Genomic DNA, 22771 nt, shown 5'->3' with positions numbered 1-22771 from the left:
GCTCACCATGCCATTCCAGCTTGAACACAGCCATATGCAAATCAGTCTTGACCCTGTGCCTCATGGGAACAGTCCAGCCCGAACTGCCAAGCCAGGTCATCCCTGGACTGGAACCAAGCATCCTAGGACCGGTTTCGGGGTTTCACCCCTCTTCAGCCAGGATAGCTTGATTCCAGTGGCATGGAGAGCACGGGACTCACGTCTGAGCATACCCGTCCCACTCGGGGTGACTAATGCAAAAACAACAGTTGATGGACAGAATGCAGAACAATGTCATGCATTCACCCCAGTACAGAGATCTGGGCCTAAATCCATCGTTTTTTTGCTCACCATGCCATTCCAGTTTGAACACAGCCATATGCAAATCAGTCTTGACCCTGTGCCTCATGGGAACAGTCCAGCCCGAACTGCCAAGCCAGGTCATCCCTGGACTGGAACCAAGCATCCTAGGACCGGTTTCGGGGTTTCACCCCTCTTCAGCCAGGATAGCTTGATTCCAGTGGCATGGAGAGCACGGGACTCACGTCTGAGCATACCCGTCCCACTCGGGGTGACTAATGCAAAAACAACAGTTGATGGACAGAATGCAGAACAATGTCATGCATTCACCCCAGTACAGAGATCTGGGCCTAAATCCATCGTTTTTTTGCTCACCATGCCATTCCAGTTTGAACACAGCCATATGCAAATCAGTCTTGACCCTGTGCCTCATGGGAACAGTCCAGCCCGAACTGCCAAGCCAGGTCATCCCTGGACTGGAACCAAGCATCCTAGGACCGGTTTCGGGGTTTCACCCCTCTTCAGCCAGGATAGCTTGATTCCAGTGGCATGGAGAGCACGGGACTCACGTCTGAGCATACCCGTCCCACTCGGGGTGACTAATGCAAAAACAACAGTTGATGGACAGAATGCAGAACAATGTCATGCATTCACCCCAGTACAGAGATATGGGCCTAAATCCATCGTTTTTTTGCTCACCATGCCATTCCAGTTTGAACACAGCCATATGCAAATCAGTCTTGACCCTGTGCCTCATGGGAACAGTCCAGCCCGAACTGCCAAGCCAGGTCATCCCTGGACTGGAACCAAGCATCCTAGGACCGGTTTCGGGGTTTCACCCCTCTTCAGCCAGGATAGCTTGATTCCAGTGGCATGGAGAGCACGGGACTCACGTCTGAGCATACCCGTCCCACTCGGGGTGAATAATGCAAAAACAACAGTTGATGGACAGAATGCAGAACAATGTCATGCATTCACCCCAGTACAGAGATCTGGGCCTAAATCCATCGTTTTTTTGCTCACCATGCCATTCCAGTTTGAACACAGCCATATGCAAATCAGTCTTGACCTGTGCCTCATGGGAACAGTCCAGCCCGAACTGCCAAGCCAGGTCATCCCTGGACTGGAACCAAGCATCCTAGGACCGGTTTCAGGGTTTCACCCCTCTTCAGCCAGGATAGCTTGATTCCAGTGGCATGGAGAGCACGGGACTCACGTCTGAGCATACCCGTCCCACTCGGGGTGACTAATGCAAAAACAACAGTTGATGGACAGAATGCAGAACAATGTCATGCATTCGCCCCAGTACAGAGATCTGGGCCTAAATCCATCGTTTTTTTGCTCACCATGCCATTCCAGTTTGAACACAGCCATATGAAAACCAGTCTTGACCCTGTGCCTCATGGGAACAGTCCAGCCCGAACTGCCAAGCCAGGTCATCCCTGGACTGGAACCAAGCATCCTAGGACCGGTTTCGGGGTTTCACCCCTCTTCAGCCAGGATAGCTTGATTCCAGTGGCATGGAGAGCACGGGACTCACGTCTGAGCATACCCGTCCCACTCGGGGTGACTAATGCAAAAACAACAGTTGATGGACAGAATGCAGAACAATGTCATGCATTCACCCCAGTACAGAGATCTGGGCCTAAATCCATCGTTTTTTTGCTCACCATGCCATTCCAGTTTGAACACAGCCATATGCAAATCAGTCTTGACCCTGTACCTCATGGGAACAGTCCAGCCCGAACTGCCAAGCCAGGTCATCCCTGGACTGGAACCAAGCATCCTAGGACCGGTTTCGGGGTTTCACCCCTCTTCAGCCAGGATAGCTTGATTCCAGTGGCATGGAGAGCACGGGACTCACGTCTGAGCATACCCGTCCCACTCGGGGTGACTAATGCAAAAACAACAGTTGATGGACAGAATGCAGAACAATGTCATGCATTCACCCCAGTACAGAGATCTGGGCCTAAATCCATCGTTTTTTTGCTCACCATGCCATTCCAGTTTGAACACAGCCATATGCAAATCAGTCTTGACCCTGTGCCTCATGGGAACAGTCCAGCCCGAACTGCCAAGCCAGGTCATCCCTGGACTGGAACCAAGCATCCTAGGACCGGTTTCGGGGTTTCACCCCTCTTCAGCCAGGATAGCTTGATTCCAGTGGCATGGAGAGCACGGGACTCACGTCTGAGCATACCCGTCCCACTCGGGGTGACTAATGCAAAAACAACAGTTGATGGACAGAATGCAGAACAATGTCATGCATTCACCCCAGTACAGAGATCTGGGCCTAAATCCATCGTTTTTTTGCTCACCATGCCATTCCAGTTTGAACACAGCCATATGCAAATCAGTCTTGACCCTGTGCCTCATGGGAACAGTCCAGCCCGAACTGCCAAGCCAGGTCATCCCTGGACTGGAACCAAGCATCCTAGGACCGGTTTCGGGGTTTCACCCCTCTTCAGCCAGGATAGCTTGATTCCAGTGGCATGGAGAGCACGGGACTCACGTCTGAGCATACCCGTCCCACTCGGGGTGACTAATGCAAAAACAACAGTTGATGGACAGAATGCAGAACAATGTCATGCATTCACCCCAGTACAGAGATCTGGGCCTAAATCCATCGTTTTTTTGCTCACCATGCCATTCCAGTTTGAACACAGCCATATGCAAATCAGTCTTGACCCTGTGCCTGATGGGAACAGTCCAGCCCGAACTGCCAAGCCAGGTCATCCCTGGACTGGAACCAAGCATCCTAGGACCGGTTTCGGGGTTTCACCCCTCTTCAGCCAGGATAGCTTGATTCCAGTGGCATGGAGAGCACGGGACTCACGTCTGAGCATACCCGTCCCACTCGGGGTGACTAATGCAAAAACAACAGTTGATGGACAGAATGCAGAACAATGTCATGCATTCACCCCAGTACAGAGATATGGGCCTAAATCCATAGTTTTTTTGCTCACCATGCCATTCCAGTTTGAACACAGCCATATGCAAATCAGTCTTGACCCTGTGCCTCATGGGAACAGTCCAGCCCGAACTGCCAAGCCAGGTCATCCCTGGACTGGAACCAAGCATCCTAGGACCGGTTTCGGGGTTTCACCCCTCTTCAGCCAGGATAGCTTGATTCCAGTGGCATGGAGAGCACGGGACTCACGTCTGAGCATACCCGTCCCACTCGGGGTGACTAATGCAAAAACAACAGTTGATGGACAGAATGCAGAACAATGTCATGCATTCACCCCAGTACAGAGATCTGGGCCTAAATCCATCGTTTTTTTGCTCACCATGCCATTCCAGTTTGAACACAGCCATATGCAAATCAGTCTTGACCCTGTGCCTCATGGGAACAGTCCAGCCCGAACTGCCAAGCCAGGTCATCCCTGGACTGGAACCAAGCATCCTAGGACCGGTTTTGGGGTTTCACCCCTCTTCAGCCAGGATAGCTTGATTCCAGTGGCATGGAGAGCACGGGACTCACGTCTGAGCATACCCGTCCCACTCGGGGTGACTAATGCAAAAACAACAGTTGATGGACAGAATGCAGAACAATGTCATGCATTCACCCCAGTACAGAGATCTGGGCCTAAATCCATCGTTTTTTTGCTCACCATGCCATTCCAGTTTGAACACAGCCATATGCAAATCAGTCTTGACCTGTGCCTCATGGGAACAGTCCAGCCCGAACTGCCAAGCCAGGTCATCCCTGGACTGGAACCAAGCATCCTAGGACCGGTTTCGGGGTTTCACCCCTCTTCAGCCAGGATAGCTTGATTCCAGTGGCATGGAGAGCACGGGACTCACGTCTGAGCATACCCGTCCCACTCGGGGTGACTAATGCAAAAACAACAGTTGATGGACAGAATGCAGAACAATGTCATGCATTCGCCCCAGTACAGAGATCTGGGCCTAAATCCATCGTTTTTTTGCTCACCATGCCATTCCAGTTTGAACACAGCCATATGCAAATCAGTCTTGACCCTGTGCCTCATGGGAACAGTCCAGCCCGAACTGCCAAGCCAGGTCATCCCTGGACTGGAACCAAGCATCCTAGGACCGGTTTCGGGGTTTCACCCCTCTTCAGCCAGGATAGCTTGATTCCAGTGGCATGGAGAGCACGGGACTCACGTCTGAGCATACCCGTCCCACTCGGGGTGACTAATGCAAAAACAACAGTTGATGGACAGAATGCAGAACAATGTCATGCATTCACCCCAGTACAGAGATCTGGGCCTAAATCCATCGTTTTTTTGCTCACCATGCCATTCCAGTTTGAACACAGCCATATGCAAATCAGTCTTGACCCTGTGCCTCATGGGAACAGTCCAGCCCGAACTGCCAAGCCAGGTCATCCCTCGACTGGAACCAAGCATCCTAGGACCGGTTTCGGGGTTTCACCCCTCTTCAGCCGGGATAGCTTGATTCCAGTGGCATGGAGAGCACGGGACTCACGTCTGAGCATACCCGTCCCACTCGGGGTGACTAATGCAAAAACAACAGTTGATGGACAGAATGCAGAACAATGTCATGCATTCACCCCAGTACAGAGATCTTGGCCTAAATCCATCGTTTTTTTGCTCACCATGCCATTCCAGTTTGAACACAGCCATATGCAAATCAGTCTTGACCCTGTGCCTCATGGGAACAGTCCAGCCCGAACTGCCAAGCCAGGTCATCCCTGGACTGGAACCAAGCATCCTAGGACCGGTTTCGGGGTTTCACCCCTCTTCAGCCAGGATAGCTTGATTCCAGGGGCATGGAGAGCACGGGACTCACGTCTGAGCATACCCGTCCCACTCGGGGTGACTAATGCAAAAACAACAGTTGATGGACAGAATGCAGAACAATGTCATGCATTCACCCCAGTACAGAGATATGGGCCTAAATCCATCGTTTTTTTGCTCACCATGCCATTCCAGTTTGAACACAGCCATATGCAAATCAGTCTTGACCCTGTGCCTCATGGGAACAGTCCAGCCCGAACTGCCAAGCCAGGTCATCCCTGGACTGGAACCAAGCATCCTAGGACCGGTTTCGGGGTTTCACCCCTCTTCAGCCAGGATATCTTGATTCCAGTGGCATGGAGAGCACGGGACTCAAGTCTGAGCATACCCGTCCCACTCGGGGTGACTAATGCAAAAACAACAGTTGATGGACAGAATGCAGAACAATGTCATGCATTCACCCCAGTACAGAGATCTGGGCCTAAATCCATCGTTTTTTTGCTCACCATGCCATTCCAGTTTGAACACAGCCATATGCAAATCAGTCTTGACCCTGTGCCTCATGGGAACAGTCCAGCCCGAACTGCCAAGCCAGGTCATCCCTGGACTGGAACCAAGCATCCTAGGACCGGTTTCGGGGTTTCACCCCTCTTCAGCCAGGATAGCTTGATTCCAGTGGCATGGAGAGCACGGGACTCACGTCTGAGCATACCCGTCCCACTCGGGGTGACTAATGCAAAAACAACAGTTGATGGACAGAATGCAGAACAATGTCATGCATTCACCCCAGTACAGAGATCTGGGCCTAAATCCATCGTTTTTTTGCTCACCATGCCATTCCAGTTTGAACACAGCCATATGCAAATCAGTCTTGACCCTGTGCCTCATGGGAACAGTCCAGCCCGAACTGCCAAGCCAGGTCATCCCTGGACTGGAACCAAGCATCCTAGGACTGGTTTCGGGGTTTCACCCCTCTTCAGCCAGGATAGCTTGATTCCAGTGGCATGGAGAGCACGGGACTCACGTCTGAGCATACCCGTCCCACTCGGGGTGACTAATGCAAAAACAACAGTTGATGGACAGAATGCAGAACAATGTCATGCATTCACCCCAGTACAGAGATCTGGGCCTAAATCCATCGTTTTTTTGCTCACCATGCCATTCCAGTTTGAACACAGCCATATGCAAATCAGTCTTGACCCTGTGCCTCATGGGAACAGTCCAGCCCGAACTGCCAAGCCAGGTCATCCCTGGACTGGAACCAAGCATCCTAGGACCGGTTTTGGGGTTTCACCCCTCTTCAGCCAGGATAGCTTGATTCCAGTGGCATGGAGAGCACGGGACTCACGTCTGAGCATACCCGTCCCACTCGGGGTGACTAATGCAAAAACAACAGTTGATGGACAGAATGCAGAACAATGTCATGCATTCACCCCAGTACAGAGATCTGGGCCTAAATCCATCGTTTTTTTGCTCACCATGCCATTCCAGTTTGAACACAGCCATATGCAAATCAGTCTTGACCTGTGCCTCATGGGAACAGTCCAGCCCGAACTGCCAAGCCAGGTCATCCCTGGACTGGAACCAAGCATCCTAGGACCGGTTTCGGGGTTTCACCCCTCTTCAGCCAGGATAGCTTGATTCCAGTGGCATGGAGAGCACGGGACTCACGTCTGAGCATACCCGTCCCACTCGGGGTGACTAATGCAAAAACAACAGTTGATGGACAGAATGCAGAACAATGTCATGCATTCGCCCCAGTACAGAGATCTGGGCCTAAATCCATCGTTTTTTTGCTCACCATGCCATTCCAGTTTGAACACAGCCATATGCAAATTAGTCTTGACCCTGTGCCTCATGGGAACAGTCCAGCCCGAACTGCCAAGCCAGGTCATCCCTGGACTGGAACCAAGCATCCTAGGACCGGTTTCGGGGTTTCACCCCTCTTCAGCCAGGATAGCTTGATTCCAGTGGCATGGAGAGCACGGGACTCACGTCTGAGCATACCCGTCCCACTCGGGGTGACTAATGCAAAAACAACAGTTGATGGACAGAATGCAGAACAATGTCATGCATTCACCCCAGTACAGAGATCTGGGCCTAAATCCATCGTTTTTTTGCTCACCATGCCATTCCAGTTTGAACACAGCCATATGCAAATCAGTCTTGACCCTGTACCTCATGGGAACAGTCCAGCCCGAACTGCCAAGCCAGGTCATCCCTGGACTGGAACCAAGCATCCTAGGACCGGTTTCGGGGTTTCACCCCTCTTCAGCCAGGATAGCTTGATTCCAGTGGTATGGAGAGCACGGGACTCACGTCTGAGCATACCCGTCCCACTCGGGGTGACTAATGCAAAAACAACAGTTGATGGACAGAATGCAGAACAATGTCATGCATTCGCCCCAGTACAGAGATCTGGGCCTAAATCCATCGTTTTTTTGCTCACCATGCCATTCCAGTTTGAACACAGCCATATGCAAATTAGTCTTGACCCTGTGCCTCATGGGAACAGTCCAGCCCGAACTGCCAAGCCAGGTCATCCCTGGACTGGAACCAAGCATCCTAGGACCGGTTTCGGGGTTTCACCCCTCTTCAGCCAGGATAGCTTGATTCCAGTGGCATGGAGAGCACGGGACTCACGTCTGAGCATACCCGTCCCACTCGGGGTGACTAATGCAAAAACAACAGTTGATGGACAGAATGCAGAACAATGTCATGCATTCACCCCAGTACAGAGATCTGGGCCTAAATCCATCGTTTTTTTGCTCACCATGCCATTCCAGTTTGAACACAGCCATATGCAAATCAGTCTTGACCCTGTACCTCATGGGAACAGTCCAGCCCGAACTGCCAAGCCAGGTCATCCCTGGACTGGAACCAAGCATCCTAGGATCGGTTTCGGGGTTTCACCCCTCTTCAGCCAGGATAGCTTGATTCCAGTGGCATGGAGAGCACGGGACTCACGTCTGAGCATACCCGTCCCACTCGGGGTGACTAATGCAAAAACAACAGTTGATGGACAGAATGCAGAACAATGTCATGCATTCACCCCAGTACAGAGATCTGGGCCTAAATCCATCGTTTTTTTGCTCACCATGCCATTCCAGTTTGAACACAGCCATATGCAAATCAGTCTTGACCCTGTGCCTCATGGGAACAGTCCAGCCCGAACTGCCAAGCCAGGTCATCCCTGGACTGGAACCAAGCATCCTAGGACCGGTTTCGGGGTTTCACCCCTCTTCAGCCAGGATAGCTTGATTCCAGTGGTATGGAGAGCACGGGACTCACGTCTGAGCATACCCGTCCCACTCGGGGTGACTAATGCAAAAACAATAGTTGATGGACAGAATGCAGAACAATGTCATGCATTCACCCCAGTACAGAGATCTGGACCTAAATCCATCGTTTTTTTGCTCACCATGCCATTCCAGTTTGAACACAGCCATATGCAAATCAGTCTTGACCCTGTGCCTCATGGGAACAGTCCAGCCCGAACTGCCAAGCCAGGTCATCCCTGGACTGGAACCATGCATCCTAGGACCGGTTTCGGGGTTTCACCCCTCTTCAGCCAGGATAGCTTGATTCCAGTGGCATGGAGAGCACGGGACTCACGTCTGAGCATACCCGTCCCACTCGGGGTGACTAATGCAAAAACAACAGTTGATGGACAGAATGCAGAACAATGTCATGCATTCACCCCAGTACAGAGATCTGGGCCTAAATCCATCGTTTTTTTGCTCACCATGCCATTCCAGTTTGAACACAGCCATATGCAAATCAGTCTTGACCCTGTGCCTCATGGGAACAGTCCAGCCCGAACTGCCAAGCCAGGTCATCCCTGGACTGGAACCAAGCATCCTAGGACCGGTTTCGGGGTTTCACCCCTCTTCAGCCAGGATAGCTTGATTCCAGTGGCATGGAGAGCACGGGACTCACGTCTGAGCATACCCGTCCCACTCGGGGTGACTAATGCAAAAACAACAGTTGATGGACAGAATGCAGAACAATGTCATGCATTCACCCCAGTACAGAGATATGGGCCTAAATCCATCGTTTTTTTGCTCACCATGCCATTCCAGTTTGAACACAGCCATATGCAAATCAGTCTTGACCCTGTGCCTCATGGGAACAGTCCAGCCCGAACTGCCAAGCCAGGTCATCCCTGGACTGGAACCAAGCATCCTAGGACCGGTTTCGGGGTTTCACCCCTCTTCAGCCAGGATAGCTTGATTCCAGTGGCATGGAGAGCACGGGACTCACGTCTGAGCATACCCGTCCCACTCGGGGTGACTAATGCAAAAACAACAGTTGATGGACAGAATGCAGAACAATGTCATGCATTCACCCCAGTACAGAGATCTGGGCCTAAATCCATCGTTTTTTTGCTCACCATGCCATTCCAGTTTGAACACAGCCATATGCAAATCAGTCTTGACCTGTGCCTCATGGGAACAGTCCAGCCCGAACTGCCAAGCCAGGTCATCCCTGGACTGGAACCAAGCATCCTAGGACCGGTTTCGGGGTTTCACCCCTCTTCAGCCAGGATAGCTTGATTCCAGTGGCATGGAGAGCACGGGACTCACGTCTGAGCATACCCGTCCCACTCGGGGTGACTAATGCAAAAACAACAGTTGATGGACAGAATGCAGAACAATGTCATGCATTCGCCCCAGTACAGAGATCTGGGCCTAAATCCATCGTTTTTTTGCTCACCATGCCATTCCAGTTTGAACACAGCCATATGCAAATCAGTCTTGACCCTGTGCCTCATGGGAACAGTCCAGCCCGAACTGCCAAGCCAGGTCATCCCTGGACTGGAACCAAGCATCCTAGGACCGGTTTTGGGGTTTCACCCCTCTTCAGCCAGGATAGCTTGATTCCAGTGGCATGGAGAGCACGGGACTCACGTCTGAGCATACCCGTCCCACTCGGGGTGACTAATGCAAAAACAACAGTTGATGGACAGAATGCAGAACAATGTCATGCATTCACCCCAGTACAGAGATCTGGGCCTAAATCCATCGTTTTTTTGCTCACCATGCGATTCCAGTTTGAACACAGCCATATGCAAATCAGTCTTGACCCTGTACCTCATGGGAACAGTCCAGCCCGAACTGCCAAGCCAGGTCATCCCTGGACTGGAACCAAGCATCCTAGGACCGGTTTCGGGGTTTCACCCCTCTTCAGCCAGGATAGCTTGATTCCAGTGGCATGGAGAGCACGGGACTCACGTCTGAGCATACCCGTCCCACTCGGGGTGACTAATGCAAAAACAACAGTTGATGGACAGAATGCAGAACTATGTCATGCATTCACCCCAGTACAGAGATCTGGGCCTAAATCCATCGTTTTTTTGCTCACCATGCCATTCCAGTTTGAACACAGCCATATGCAAATCAGTCTTGACCCTGTGCCTCATGGGAACAGTCCAGCCCGAACTGCCAAGCCAGGTCATCCCTGGACTGGAACCAAGCATCCTAGGACCGGTTTCGGGGTTTTACCCCTCTTCAGCCAGGATAGCTTGATTCCAGTGGCATGGAGAGCACGGGACTCACGTCTGAGCATACCCGTCCCACTCGGGGTGACTAATGCAAAAACAACAGTTGATGGACAGAATGCAGAACAATGTCATGCATTCACCCCAGTACAGAGATCTGGGCCTAAATCCATCGTTTTTTTGCTCACCATGCCATTCCAGTTTGAACACAGCCATATGCAAATCAGTCTTGACCCTGTGCCTCATGGGAACAGTCCAGCCCGAACTGCCAAGCCAGGTCATCCCTGGACTGGAACCAAGCATCCTAGGACCGGTTTCGGGGTTTCACCCCTCTTCAGCCAGGATAGCTTGATTCCAGTGGCATGGAGAGCACGGGACTCACGTCTGAGCATACCCGTCCCACTCGGGGTGACTAATGCAAAAACAACAGTTGATGGACAGAATGCAGAACAATGTCATGCATTCACCCCAGTACAGAGATATGGGCCTAAATCCATCGTTTTTTTGCTCACCATGCCATTCCAGTTTGAACACAGCCATATGCAAATCAGTCTTGACCCTGTGCCTCATGGGAACAGTCCAGCCCGAACTGCCAAGCCAGGTCATCCCTGGACTGGAACCAAGCATCCTAGGACCGGTTTCGGGGTTTCACCCCTCTTCAGCCAGGATAGCTTGATTCCAGTGGCATGGAGAGCACGGGACTCACGTCTGAGCATACCCGTCCCACTCGGGGTGACTAATGCAAAAACAACAGTTGATGGACAGAATGCAGAACAATGTCATGCATTCACCCCAGTACAGAGATCTGGGCCTAAATCCATCGTTTTTTTGCTCACCATGCCATTCCAGTTTGAACACAGCCATATGCAAATCAGTCTTGACCCTGTGCCTCATGGGAACAGTCCAGCCCGAACTGCCAAGCCAGGTCATCCCTGGACTGGAACCAAGCATCCTAGGACCGGTTTCGGGGTTTCACCCCTCTTCAGCCAGGATAGCTTGATTCCAGTGGCATGGAGAGCACGGGACTCACGTCTGAGCATACCCGTCCCACTCGGTGTGACTAATGCAAAAACAACAGTTGATGGACAGAATGCAGAACAATGTCATGCATTCGCCCCAGTACAGAGATCTGGGCCTAAATCCATCGTTTTTTTGCTCACCATGCCATTCCAGTTTGAACACAGCCATATGCAAATCAGTCTTGACCCTGTGCCTCATGGGAACAGTCCAGCCCGAACTGCCAAGCCAGGTCATCCCTGGACTGGAACCAAGCATCCTAGGACCGGTTTCGGGGTTTCACCCCTCTTCAGCCAGGATAGCTTGATTCCAGTGGCATGGAGAGCACGGGACTCACGTCTGAGCATACCCGTCCCACTCGGGGTGAATAATGCAAAAACAACAGTTGATGGACAGAATGCAGAACAATGTCATGCATTCACCCCAGTACAGAGATCTGGGCCTAAATCCATCGTTTTTTTGCTCACCATGCCATTCCAGTTTGAACACAGCCATATGCAAATCAGTCTTGACCTGTGCCTCATGGGAACAGTCCAGCCCGAACTGCCAAACCAGGTCATCCCTGGACTGGAACCAAGCATCCTAGGACCGGTTTCGGGGTTTCACCCCTCTTCAGCCAGGATAGCTTGATTCCAGTGGCATGGAGAGCACGGGACTCACGTCTGAGCATACCCGTCCCACTCGGGGTGACTAATGCAAAAACAACAGTTGATGGACAGAATGCAGAACAATGTCATGCATTCACCCCAGTACAGAGATCTGGGCCTAAATCCATCGTTTTTTTGCTCAAAATGCCATTCCAGTTTGAACACAGCCATATGCAAATCAGTCTTGACCTGTGCCTCATGGGAACAGTCCAGCCCGAACTGCCAAGCCAGGTCATCCCTGGACTGGAACCAAGCATCCTAGGACCGGTTTCGGGGTTTCACCCCTCTTCAGCCAGGATAGCTTGATTCCAGTGGCATGGAGAGCACGGGACTCACGTCTGAGCATACCCGTCCCACTCGGGGTGACTAATGCAAAAACAACAGTTGATGGACAGAATGCAGAACAATGTCATGCATTCGCCCCAGTACAGAGATCTGGGCCTAAATCCATCGTTTTTTTGCTCACCATGCCATTCCAGTTTGAACACAGCCATATGCAAATCAGTCTTGACCCTGTGCCTCATGGGAACAGTCCAGCCCGAACTGCCAAGCCAGGTCATCCCTGGACTGGAACCAAGCATCCTAGGACCGGTTTCGGGGTTTCACCCCTCTTCAGCCAGGATAGCTTGATTCCAGTGGCATGGAGAGCACGGGACTCACGTCTGAGCATACCCGTCCCACTCGGGGTGACTAATGCAAAAACAACAGTTGATGGACAGAATGCAGAACAATGTCATGCATTCACCCCAGTACAGAGATCTGGGCCTAAATCCATCGTTTTTTTGCTCACCATGCCATTCCAGTTTGAACACAGCCATATGCAAATCAGTCTTGACCCTGTACCTCATGGGAACAGTCCAGCCCGAACTGCCAAGCCAGGTCATCCCTGGACTGGAACCAAGCATCCTAGGACCGGTTTCGGGGTTTCACCCCTCTTCAGCCAGGATAGCTTGATTCCAGTGGCATGGAGAGCACGGGACTCACGTCTGAGCATACCCGTCCCACTCGGGGTGACTAATGCAAAAACAACAGTTGATGGACAGAATGCAGAACAATGTCATGCATTCACCCCAGTACAGAGATCTGGGCCTAAATCCATCGTTTTTTTGCTCACCATGCCATTCCAGTTTGAACACAGCCATATGCAAATCAGTCTTGACCCTGTGCCTCATGGGAACAGTCCAGCCCGAACTGCCAAGCCAGGTCATCCCTGGACTGGAACCAAGCATCCTAGGACCGGTTTCGGGGTTTCACCCCTCTTCAGCCAGGATAGCTTGATTCCAGTGGCATGGAGAGCACGGGACTCACGTCTGAGCATACCCGTCCCACTCGGGGTGACTAATGCAAAAACAACAGTTGATGGACAGAATGCAGAACAATGTCATGCATTCACCCCAGTACAGAGATCTGGGCCTAAATCCATCGTTTTTTTGCTCACCATGCCATTCCAGTTTGAACACAGCCATATGCAAATCAGTCTTGACCCTGTGCCTCATGGGAACAGTCCAGCCCGAACTGCCAAGCCAGGTCATCCCTGGACTGGAACCAAGCATCCTAGGACCGGTTTCGGGGTTTCACCCCTCTTCAGCCAGGATAGCTTGATTCCAGTGGCATGGAGAGCACGGGACTCACGTCTGAGCATACCCGTCCCACTCGGGGTGACTAATGCAAAAACAACAGTTGATGGACAGAATGCAGAACAATGTCATGCATTCACCCCAGTACAGAGATCTGGGCCTAAATCCATCGTTTTTTTGCTCACCATGCCATTCCAGTTTGAACACAGCCATATGCAAATCAGTCTTGACCCTGTGCCTCATGGGAACAGTCCAGCCCGAACTGCCAAGCCAGGTCATCCCTGGACTGGAACCAAGCATCCTAGGACCGGTTTCGGGGTTTCACCCCTCTTCAGCCAGGATAGCTTGATTCCAGTGGCATGGAGAGCACGGGACTCACGTCTGAGCATACCCGCCCCACTCGGGGTGACTAATGCAAAAACAACAGTTGATGGACAGAATGCAGAACAATGTCATGCATTCACCCCAGTACAGAGATCTGGGCCTAAATCCATCGTTTTTTTGCTCACCATGCCATTCCAGTTTGAACACAGCCATATGCAAATCAGTCTTGACCCTGTGCCTCATGGGAACAGTCCAGCCCGAACTGCCAAGCCAGGTCATCCCTGGACTGGAACCAAGCATCCTAGGACCGGTTTCGGGGTTTCACCCCTCTTCAGCCAGGATAGCTTGATTCCAGTGGCATGGAGAGCACGGGACTCACGTCTGAGCATACCCGTCCCACTCGGGGTGACTAATGCAAAAACAACAGTTGATGGACAGAATGCAGAACAATGTCATGCATTCGCCCCAGTACAGAGATCTGGGCCTAAATCCATCGTTTTTTTGCTCACCATGCCATTCCAGTTTGAACACAGCCATATGCAAATCAGTCTTGACCCTGTGCCTCATGGGAACAGTCCAGCCCGAACTGCCAAGCCAGGTCATCCCTGGACTGGAACCAAGCATCCTAGGACCGGTTTCGGGGTTTCACCCCTCTTCAGCCAGGATAGCTTGATTCCAGTGACATGGAGAGCACGGGACTCACGTCTGAGCATACCCGTCCCACTCGGGGTGACTAATGCAAAAACAACAGTTGATGGACAGAATGCAGAACAATGTCATGCATTCACCCCAGTACAGAGATCTGGGCCTAAATCCATCGTTTTTTTGCTCACCATGCCATTCCAGTTTGAACACAGCCATATGCAAATCAGTCTTGACCCTGTGCCTCATGGGAACAGTCCAGCCCGAACTGCCAAGCCAGGTCATCCCTGGACTGGAACCAAGCATCCTAGGACCGGTTTCGGGGTTTCACCCCTCTTCAGCCAGGATAGCTTGATTCCAGTGGCATGGAGAGCACGGGACTCACGTCTGAGCATACCCGTCCCACTCGGGGTGACTAATGCAAAAACAACAGTTGATGGACAGAATGCAGAACAATGTCATGCATTCACCCCAGTACAGAGATCTGGGCCTAAATCCATCGTTTTTTTGCTCACCATGCCATTCCAGTTTGAACACAGCCATATGCAAATCAGTCTTGACCCTGTGCCTCATGGGAACAGTCCAGCCCGAACTGCCAAGCCAGGTCATCCCTGGACTGGAACCAAGCATCCTAGGACCGGTTTCGGGGTTTCACCCCTCTTCAGCCAGGATAGCTTGATTCCAGTGGCATGGAGAGCACGGGACTCACGTCTGAGCATACCCGTCCCACTCGGGGTGACTAATGCAAAAACAACAGTTGATGGACAGAATGCAGAACAATGTCATGCATTCACCCCAGTACAGAGATCTGGGCCTAAATCCATCGTTTTTTTGCTCACCATGCCATTCCAGTTTGAACACAGCCATATGCAAATCAGTCTTGACCCTGTGCCTCATGGGAACAGTCCAGCCCGAACTGCCAAGCCAGGTCATCCCTGGACTGGAACCAAGCATCCTAGGACCGGTTTCGGGGTTTCACCCCTCTTCAGCCACGATAGCTTGATTCCAGTGGCATGGAGAGCACGGGACTCACGTCTGAGCATACCCGTCCCACTCGGGGTGACTAATGCAAAAACAACAGTTGATGGACAGAATGCAGAACAATGTCATGCATTCGCCCCAGTACAGAGATCTGGGCCTAAATCCATCGTTTTTTTGCTCACCATGCCATTCCAGTTTGAACACAGCCATATGCAAATCAGTCTTGACCCTGTGCCTCATGGGAACAGTCCAGCCCGAACTGCCAAGCCAGGTCATCCCTGGACTGGAACCAAGCATCCTAGGACCGGTTTCGGGGTTTCACCCCTCTTCAGCCAGGATAGCTTGATTCCAGTGGCATGGAGAGCACGGGACTCACGTCTGAGCATACCCGTCCCACTCGGGGTGACTAATGCAAAAACAACAGTTGATGGACAGAATGCAGAACAATGTCATGCATTCACCCCAGTACAGAGATCTGGGCCTAAATCCATCGTTTTTTTGCTCACCATGCCATTCCAGTTTGAACACAGCCATATGCAAATCAGTCTTGACCCTGTGCCTCATGGGAACAGTCCAGCCCGAACTGCCAAGCCAGGTCATCCCTGGACTGGAACCAAGCATCCTAGGACCGGTTTCGGGGTTTCACCCCTCTTCAGCCAGGATAGCTTGATTCCAGTGGCATGGAGAGCACGGGACTCACGTCTGAGCATACCCGTCCCACTCGGGGTGACTAATGCAAAAACAACAGTTGATGGACAGAATGCAGAACAATGTCATGCATTCACCCCAGTACAGAGATCTGGGCCTAAATCCATCGTTTTTTTGCTCACCATGCCATTCCAGTTTGAACACAGCCATATGCAAATCAGTCTTGACCCTGTACCTCATGGGAACAGTCCAGCCCGAACTGCCAAGCCAGGTCATCCCTGGACTGGAACCAAGCATCCTAGGACCGGTTTCGGGGTTTCACCCCTCTTCAGCCAGGATAGCTTGATTCCAGTGGCATGGAGAGCACGGGACTCACGTCTGAGCATACCCGTCCCACTCGGGGTGACTAATGCAAAACCAACAGTTGATGGACAGAATGCAGAACAATGTCATGCATTCACCCCAGTACAGAGATCTGGGCCTAAATCCATCGTTTTTTTGCTCACCATGCCATTCCAGTTTGAACACAGCGATATGCAAATCAGTCTTGACCCTGTGCCTCATGGGAACAGTCCAGCCCGAACTGCCAAGCCAGGTCATCCCTGGACTGGAACCAAGCATCCTAGGACCGGTTTCGGGGTTTCACCCCTCTTCAGCCAGGATAGCTTGATTCCAGTGGCATGGAGAGCACGGGACTCACGTCTGAGCATACCCGTCCCACTCGGGGTGACTAATGCAAAAACAACAGTTGATGGACAGAATGCAGAAAAATGTCATGCATTCACCCCAGTACAGAGATCTGGGCCTAAATCCATCGTTTTTTTGCTCACCATGCCATTCCAGTTTGAACACAGCCATATGCAAATCAGTCTTGACCCTGTGCCTCATGGGAACAGTCCAGCCCGAACTGCCAAGACATGGCTTGGCAGTTCGGGCTGGACTGTTCCCATGAGGCACAGGGTCAAGACTGATTTGCATATGGCCATGTCTGAACTGGGGTGGCGTAGTGGGCAAAAGAACGATGGATTTAACCCAGATCTCTTGACTGGGGGAGAATGTCTGCATTGTCAGCATTCCGTCCATCATTTGTTTGTTGTAACGCTTTTCGCCCTAAGTGGGATGGGTATTCCCAGACGTGGGACCCGTGCTCACTACGCCACTGGAGTCAAGCTATCCTGGCTGATGACGGCTGATAGCCAGAAACCGGTCCTAGGATGCTTGATTCCGGTCCAGGGAAGACATGGCTTGGCAGTTCGGGCTGGACTGTTCCCATGAGGCACAGGGTCAAGACTGATTTGCATATGGCCATGTCTGAACTGGGGTGGCGTAGTGGGCAAAAGAACGATGGATTTAACCCAGATCTCTTGACTGGGGGAGAATGTCTGCATTGTCAGCATTCCGTCCATCATTTGTTTGTTGTAACGCTTTTCGCCCTAAGTGGGATGGGTATTCCCAGACGTGGGACCCGTGCTCACTACGCCACTGGAGTCAAGCTATCCTGGCTGATGACGGCTGATAGCCAGAAACCGGTCCTAGGATGCTTGATTCCGGTCCAGGGAAGACATGGCTTGGCAGTTCGGGCTGGACTGTTCCCATGAGGCACAGGGTCAAGACTGATTTGCATATGGCCATGTCTGAACTGGGGTGGCGTAGTGGGCAAAAGAACGATGGATTTAACCCAGATCTCTTGACTGGGGGAGAATGTCTGCATTGTCAGCATTCCGTCCATCATTTGTTTGTTGTAACGCTTTTCGCCCTAAGTGGGATGGGTATTCGCAGACGTGGGACCCGTGCTCACTACGCCACTGGAGTCAAGCTATCCTGGCTGATGACGGCTGATAGCCAGAAACCGGTCCTAGGATGCTTGATTCCGGTCCAGGGAAGACATGGCTTGGCAGTTCGGGCTGGACTGTTCCCATGAGGCACAGGGTCAAGACTGATTTGCATATGGCCATGTCTGAACTGGGGTGGCGTAGTGGGCAAAAGAACGATGGATTTAACCCAGATCTCTTGACTGGGGGAGAATGTCTGCATTGTCAGCATTCCGTCCATCATTTGTTTGTTGTAACGCTTTTCGCCCTAAGTGGGATGGGTATTCCCAGACGTGGGACCCGTGCTCACTACGCCACTGGAGTCAAGCTATCCTGGCTGATGACGGCTGATAGCCAGAAACCGGTCCTAGGATGCTTGATTCCGGTCCAGGGAAGACATGGCTTGGCAGTTCGGGCTGGACTGTTCCCATGAGGCACAGGGTCAAGACTGATTTGCATATGGCCATGTCTGAACTGGGGTGGCGTAGTGGGCAAAAGAACGATGGATTTAACCCAGATCTCTTGACTGGGGGAGAATGTCTGCATTGTCAGTATTCCGTCCATCATTTGTTTGTTGTAACGCTTTTCGCCCTAAGTGGGAAGGGTATTCCCAGACGTGGGACCCGTGCTCACTACGCCACTGGAGTCAAGCTATCCTGGCTGATGACGGCTGATAGCCAGAAACCGGTCCTAGGATGCTTGATTCCGGTCCAGGGAAGACATGGCTTGGCAGTTCGGGCTGGACTGTTCCCATGAGGCACAGGGTCAAGACTGATTTGCATATGGCCATGTCTGAACTGGGGTGGCGTAGTGGGCAAAAGAACGATGGATTTAACCCAGATCTCTTGACTGGGGGAGAATGTCTGCATTGTCAGCATTCCGTCCATCATTTGTTTGTTGTAACGCTTTTCGCCCTAAGTGGGATGGGTATTCCCAGACGTGGGACCCGTGCTCACTACGCCACTGGAGTCAAGCTATCCTGGCTGATGACGGCTGATAGCCAGAAACCGGTCCTAGGATGCTTGATTCCGGTCCAGGGAAGACATGGCTTGGCAGTTCGGGCTGGACTGTTCCCATGAGGCACAGGGTCAAGACTGATTTGCATATGGCCATGTCTGAACTGGGGTGGCGTAGTGGGCAAAAGAACGATGGATTTAACCCAGATCTCTTGACTGGGGGAGAATGTCTGCATTGTCAGCATTCCGTCCATCATTTGTTTGTTGTAACGCTTTTGGCCCTAAGTGGGATGGGTATTCCCAGATGTGGGACCCGTGCTCACTACGCCACTGGAGTCAAGCTATCCTGGCTGATAACGGCTGATAGCCAGAAACCGGTCCTAGGATGCTTGATTCCGGTCCAGGGAAGACATGGCTTGGCAGTTCGGGCTGGACTGTTCCCATGAGGCACAGGGTCAAGACTGATTTGCATATGGCCATGTCTGAACTGGGGTGGCGTAGTGGGCAAAAGAACGATGGATTTAACCCAGACTGGGGTAGAATGTCTGCATTGTCAGCATTCCGTCCATCATTTGTTTGTTGTAACGCTTTTCGCCCTAAGTGGGATGGGTATTCCCAGACGTGGGACCCGTGCTCACTAAGCCACTGGAGTCAAGCTATCCTGGCTGATGACGGCTGATAGCCAGAAACCGGTCCTAGGATGCTTGATTCCGGTCCAGGGAAGACATGGCTTGGCAGTTCGGGCTGGACTGTTCCCATGAGGCACAGGGTCAAGACTGATTTGCATATGGCCATGTCTGAACTGGGGTGGCGTAGTTGGCAAAAGAACGATGGATTTAACCCAGATCTCTTGACTGGGGGAGAATGTTTGCATTGTCAGCATTCCGTCCATCATTTGTTTGTTGTAACGCTTTTCGCCCTAAGTGGGATGGGTATTCCCAGACGTGGGACCCGTGCTCACTACGCCACTGGAGTCAAGCTATCCTGGCTGATGACGGCTGATAGCCAGAAACCGGTCCTAGGATGCTTGATTCCGGTCCAGGGAAGACATGGCTTGGCAGTTCGGGCTGGACTGTTCCCATGAGGCACAGGGTCAAGACTGATTTGCATATGGCCATGTCTGAACTGGGGTGGCGTAGTGGGCAAAAGAACGATGGATTTAACCCAGATCTCTTGACTGGGGGAGAATGTCTGCATTGTCAGCATTCCGTCCATCATTTGTTTGTTGTAACGCTTTTCGCCCTAAGTGGGATGGGTATTCCCAGACGTGGGACCCGTGCTCACTACGCCACTGGAGTCAAGCTATCCTGGCTGATGACGGCTGATAGCCAGAAACCGGTCCTAGGATGCTTGATTCCGGTCCAGGGAAGACATGGCTTGGCAGTTCGGGCTGGACTGTTCCCATGAGGCACAGGGTCAAGACTGATTTGCATATGGCCATGTCTGAACTGGGGTGGCGTAGTGGGCAAAAGAACGATGGATTTAACCCAGATCTCTTGACTGGGGGAGAATGTCTGCATTGTCAGCATTCCGTCCATCATTTGTTTGTTGTAACGCTTTTCGCCCTAAGTGGGATGGGTATTCCCAGACGTGGGACCCGTGCTCACTACGCCACTGGAGTCAAGCTATCCTGGCTGATGACGGCTGATAGCCAGAAACCGGTCCTAGGATGTTTGATTCCGGTCCAGGGAAGACATGGCTTGGCAGTTCGGGCTGGACTGTTCCCATGAGGCACAGGGTCAAGACTGATTTGCATATGGCCATGTCTGAACTGGGGTGGCGTAGTGGGCAAAAGAACGATGGATTTAACCCAGATCTCTTGACTGGGGGAGAATGTCTGCATTGTCAGCATTCCGTCCATCATTTGTTTGTTGTAACACATGTAATCTGTGGCTTGGCAACTGCTCCACATGTCTGTTGTCAGGTGGATATTGTGCACAGCACTCTGCTGCAAAGCTTGTGCAACCAATTCCAGCGCATCATGATGTAGTGCCAGAACAGCAATTCTTGCGAAATAGGACCGGCTGGGAACTTTCCATTTTGGGCAGATGGCAGACACAAATTCAAGGAAACCCACCCCTTCCACAAATGAAAAAGGAAGAAGGTTCAGCGCTAACATTTTAGCCAGCTTCGCATTGTACAATCGTGCCGTTGGGTGGTTGCGTTGGAACTGCCCCTCCAACCTAAACATGCTCTCAATGGTAGGCTGGCTTACTTTCCTTAGTGGTGCTGTTTTCATTAACCCACTAAGGCTCAACGACACAGATTGTCTCATTGAGGTACTCGCCGGTCGCCTTGGTGTCTCACCCAGACTCTGAGTATGGCTCTTACTGCGGTGCCACTCTGATGTTACTGAGGAGGATGTGGGCGTTACCACTGCACTAAAGGGGACAGGGCTAGAAATGCCTCCCTCTTCTTCACCTGCCACCGCAATAATATCGCTCTCTGATTCATCCTGACCAATTTCAATGGGTTGAGTTTTTCTACTTTCTTTTAACTTAAGTAGGTGATCATCCCACACGATAGTGTGGTGTATTCTTAGATGACTTTCTTGTCCTCCGGTACCATAGTTTGTACCAAGCTTGCCACGCCGAACACCTTGCCGACAAATTGAGCATATAACAATGTTCTCCTCCTTGGCGCTAACAGAAAAGAAGTCCCAAACTGGGGAGGAGAACTTTCTGGCACTGCTGGATGTGCCACTTCCAACACCAGATGAACTGGAGGGGGTGCTTGAAATGTGACCCTGTGCACCTAGACTGTGACTTTTACTACCACTACCTACTAAGATGGTTGAGCTGGATGTAGGTCCCTGCCGGGCCTTGGAAAATATGTCAGCTGGAGGTAGTGGTGGTGTAACCTGTGTTGGTGATATCCGTGCTGCATCCCGCTCAGTAGCAGCCTTTCTGGATAGGGTGAGAATGTTGGTCTCCAATCCCTTTGGGGCGGGAGTAATGTGCGTGATGACTGGCTCGTCTTCATCAACATCATCACCCCCCTCTTCTACATATACCTCCATAACTCTAAGTTTTTCTGGGACCTTCCTTTTCAGAAGCATTTTCTTGTGGCGTATATCACTCTCAGACTGAGCTGGTGGGAGCCAAGTGGCATCACGATCATCAGAAGCGGGGCTTGAAGAAGAAGATGATGGACTAAGCCTCCTTTTCCTTGCTGGTGGTCTGGAAGACAATAGATCTTCTGAAACAGTGGTTTCACTTTGCTCCACTTTGTCTGCAGGAAGCTCGATTTCCTGAAATGCCCCTACGTCAGGAGCAACAACTACTATGGTGGGCTGCGGCGGCTGCTGCTGTTCTTGTTGCGGCGGCTGCTGCTGTTCTTGTTGCGGCTGCACACTGATCTGCTGAGTTTGCGCCTGCGTTGAACTTGATTGTGTACTACTTTGCGGTAATGACATTTCTTCAACATCGCTGCTCGTTAGTAGTCTGGCTACCTCTGCGACACTAAAGCCCTTGTCCCTAGGTTGGTGTGGTTGGACCACTGTGCTGCTCCCAGCTTGGTTCCCGGACAACGCTGCTGCAGGCGTAACTTTTTGGGTGCCAAAAAAAACATTGGCCGGCACACCACCAGTCGTGGTTAATGGCACTTCCTTTTTCTGTTCCTTCTTCTCACCGGCAACTTTCTTGGTACTGGAACTGGTACCT

The sequence above is a fragment of the Triturus cristatus genome, chromosome 6 (assembly GCF_964204655.1).
Source record: "Triturus cristatus chromosome 6, aTriCri1.1, whole genome shotgun sequence".
Lineage (NCBI taxonomy): Eukaryota > Metazoa > Chordata > Amphibia > Caudata > Salamandridae > Triturus > Triturus cristatus.
The sequence above is the reverse complement of the archived record's forward strand: the minus strand, read 5'-3'. Positions refer to the sequence as shown.